This window comes from Bacillus rossius, unplaced genomic scaffold (assembly GCF_032445375.1).
Source record: "Bacillus rossius redtenbacheri isolate Brsri unplaced genomic scaffold, Brsri_v3 Brsri_v3_scf32, whole genome shotgun sequence".
NCBI lineage: Eukaryota > Metazoa > Arthropoda > Insecta > Phasmatodea > Bacillidae > Bacillus > Bacillus rossius.
Window position 1 is genome coordinate 380,276 of NW_026962503.1, and position 4,266 is coordinate 384,541.

At 33.4% G+C, this 4,266-nt stretch overlaps 1 non-coding gene across 1 annotated transcript; it reads right to left on the minus strand.

Annotated features, from left to right (window-relative positions):
• Positions 1-2,788: 2,788 nt before the first annotated feature.
• On the minus strand, positions 2,789-2,907 carry LOC134544193 (5S ribosomal RNA). The gene has a single exon (XR_010077586.1). It is a non-coding gene; the product is annotated as a 5S ribosomal RNA (ribosomal RNA).
• Positions 2,908-4,266: the final 1,359 nt, after the last annotated feature.

Below are 4,266 nucleotides of genomic sequence, written 5' to 3' on the forward strand. Positions count from 1 at the left end.
GTATTCCACACACATGCTACATTGGAGAAATATTTTAATAAAAATTAAAACTCTTGCAGGATTTCGAATAAAAACTATCCTATTTATCCCTTCTATGTTTTGGTACTGCGAAATTGAGAGAGGTAAGTAAGTTGTGAGGTTATTTTTACTTGCTTGCATGTGAGGTTAGCAGAGCAAAAATATTTTTGAAATTGCAGATACATGGTCACTTTATTTCGTTGCAAACATTTATAAGCTCGTAATCTTATTTAAAGTCTCCATACTTAATGCGTTTGGAAAACCTTCTTTCTCTCAATTTTACAATGGAACAAAATTTTACTTGTATGTGTACATTAATTCCATCTCTAAATGATGTAGGTTTACGCACCGAGATCAGGTACATTGTAGAGAGAAAAACACACGAGTACCTGCTTATTTTGAAGTTTTAATGAGTATATTAAAAAAAAAAAAAAAAAAAACGATAAAAATATAATTGAAAAAGTATATTATTCACGTATTTTTGAGGATGAGGGGAGGGGGTGTTTTTGTCCGATGGTCGTTTATCTTTAAAGAAATTTCCGTTGGACCTGTGCGTTCTTGCTCTGCCAATTCTCGAAAAATGAAATATTTTAAGTCGTCTTTTATGTGCTAACTTCATTATATTTGGCTGCATTCGTATTTTTATTAGTTTTGAAACATTCATGTCACGGAAAATAATCATAAACCAGGACAAAAACGTTTTGACTAAATGTTCTAGGTTGGTTGTAAAACATTTTCTTATTTTATTTCACATCGGAAACATCTGTTAAGTTGTAAGCTTTGTAATGAATGCGACAGTCACTTGTTCGCTGAAGTGTTTGTTTAAGAAATTAGTATTGTAAATTTGTTTATGGTCTTGTTAAATGAAATTTTAAGTGAAATCATTTGGGAAAACAGAGGCTACAGGAATTTTCAACACAACTTGATGACCGACGTTGTGACTAGTGTGGGAGTGTGTGCTCGTGTAAATATCAATTTTTCTTACTCCTCGTGCCGGTCAACAGGAAAACAGCGAGTGTGTTATCTCATCGCGGGCGTGTGATTGCGTGTGGTAAATTGTGCTAGGTTAATTACCGCAAAACTCCACTGTGTGCAAATATGTAGTGTGTCGCTGTATGCAAATATTTGGTATGTCTTTTTTTTTTTTTTTTTTTTCAGGCAATACACACTTTGAATTTTACACAATTTCGATGCTGCAACCTAAGTGTATACATGCGAATAGGATTGCTTAAATGAAAAAGTAAAGTAGGAGGTAAGTGCAAATGTTTCCAGGAGGTTATGCACACACAATCTATTTTATGAATTAATAGTTATTATCTAAGAAAATGATAGAAGATTATAAATAATGTGTGCAGAATAATACAGAATTTGCATGTTACACAAAAAAAAAAATATATATATATTCCAAATATTGTTAGCAAAATGCACCTAGATTAGTGAGCTGGATTTTTTTTTTTTTTTTGTATTTTTGTTCTGTTGATCCCACGTGGAGTCAAGGCTCCGGGATATAGAACATGTATGTGCAGACAATTAATATTTACATGATGCAAGTTACCAAGAAAAAAAATTTCAAAAAAAAAAAATACATAACATGTTACACAATTTAACTTTATGCAAAACATGAAGCAGCTGTTATCACAAGTCCATTCAACAAATTAACAGTTCAATTTCTCTATTATCAATCAAATTAAAGAATAGCTTCAGAGGGTAGGTAGGATATTCTAGAAGAATTTTTTTTACTGTTTTTTTTTTAATACTGGTAAATTGTTTTAGTTATTTTCTGTGATATTAAGTTGTAAAGTTTTACTCCCAAGTAATTTAGTCCATTTTCAAATCGCCTAGTGTTATGTTCAACTATCCTCAATTTACTAGCATTTCTGGTGTTATACCTATGTGCGAATATCTAAAAAAAAAAAAAAAAAAAAAAATAATAATTTTTTTTTTCTTCTTTTTCTTAAGAATGAATAAAAAGTTTCTAGAACGTATTCATTTATGGCAGTCAGGACTTTAAGTTTTTTGAATTTTGGTCTGCAGTTAGATGATTTTTTATCTTTTGTTATTATTCTAATAGCTCCTTTTTTTTTTTTTTTTTCCCCCAATGTTATATGGCAGAAAGAGTAGAGCTATGGCTACTGTGACATCATGCATTGATGGGAAGGTTATTGTTGGATAACAAAAATTTAGATGATATAATTTTTATTTTTTTCCATACACAACACATTGCAGGTACAATTTTACAGGTTACAGCTGTACCACCTCTAGTATTGCTGCCGACCATCCAACAAATGAGCACATTAAACAGGCATTGATGACATTGTTATCAACGTCTTTTTGAATCTCTCATTATTATACATAACTGCCCACTGAAACAGAGAAACTTCAAAATAGGTGTGTGTGTGTGTGTTTATATATATATATATATATATATATATATATATATACATATATACATATATACATACATACATACATACATACATACATACATACATATACACTTATATATTTATTTTTTCACTTTGAATTTTGTATGAGGTATACACATGCAAAGATTCACAGCTACTGGGTGGGTGAGTGAGTGAGTGAGTGAGTGAGTGAGTGATTGATTGATTGATTGATTGATTGATTGATTGATTGATTGATTGATTGAGAGAGAGTGAGTGTGTGTGTTAGGGGGGGGGGGGGGAAATGTGGTGATTGTGGGGGAAAAAAAAATTTAAAATTGAAATTTTTAAAAAAAAATTTTTTTCTGTAGGGTGCAAAATAGTAGTGCCAACGGCACGTGGTGTTCCCAAGCGGTCACCCATCTAAGTACTAACCACGCTCGACGATGCTTAACTTCGGTGATCGGACGAGAACCGGTGTGTTCATCGTGATATGGCCGTTGGCAATGATATAGATGTTTTTTTTTTGCAGTTTGTATTTGCCACTCGAAATAGCTATACCAGGTGTGATTGTTACAAACAACAGGAGAAATCGTGTAATGAACACTCTTTTACTTCCCCCCCCCCCCCTCCCCACACACAACACCCACCACCCTCACCATCCCAACCACCAAAGCCCTCTTCAAAATACACTCTCACACACACACACAAACCCACACTCTATAACTGATGAACATTACCATAACTTCTTAAAGCCATTAGATAATATTTAACTCAAGAAAGGTATTGTGATATGTTTAAAGAAAGAAAGGTGAAACCTTTAACTTTACCAGCAGGTATTAGTATCACTGAGGTATCTTCTAGGTTGTAGCAGCAATAGTAGTAATAATAATAAAATTAAATAAGGTAATAAAAAAGAAAAGTTATACATGTGATCAAATCATGAATGTATAAAACTGGAATGAATTTAAATTTTTTTTATTTTTCTTCATAGGCTGTTTTGAAATTGATGAGTAAGTGCCTCTTCTTTTAAATTTTTTAATGCTGAACACTGTTACATAAGAGATGAATGTTTAGAAAATTTAAAAAAAAAAAAGCTAGCCCAGCCCCCTCCCCCCCTCACACAAAATCCAAACAAAAAAAAACACCCTCCTTCAAAACATCACATAATCATCCAGCCAGCAGTGCAGACGAGAAATTTGCACTCGGGGCCGCCATTTTGACGATAAATTCTTGCATGGCACACCAAAGGTAGGAAAGAATTTAAAAAAATAAAAATAATGGGCGAGCACCCTCGCGTCTGCCTGTAGAAAATGAAGTTAAAAGTAACATAACCTAAAGACAGGCACACACTAGGGTGCTCCCAGGCGGTTGAGAAATTTTTTCCCGCCAAAAGACTTATATATATTATTTATTTTACTGTTTTTGGCAGGGGGCTATGTCGGTCTGTGTGCAAAGTAGTTCCTACTCCCGCCGCCAGGAGCGCGCGCGGTGGGTAGCGATGTTGTTTTTTCTGCTTTCATTTGTTTATTATTTAGAGGGTTAATGCTATGTAAATGTACGCAAGTTTGGTTATGTGTCGGTAGTTGTGCGAGATTTAATTTCCGAAACGAAATTTGACTTTCATCGGCCTGCATTTCTCACTTATTCGGAAAATACATGTGTGTTTATGTATGTATAATAATCGAGTGATTTTGTAATAATTTGGAAGTTTTGTTTGCGTGTGCGATGTGGGGAAGAAAAGGTGTGCACACGAGTCCTAGGGCTATATTTTTTTTTATTGCGAAATATTTACTTCATGTGGTGAAAAATTTTAAATTATTTGTGATGCAAGTGAAATTTTTTTTTTTTTTTCAGTTGGGTG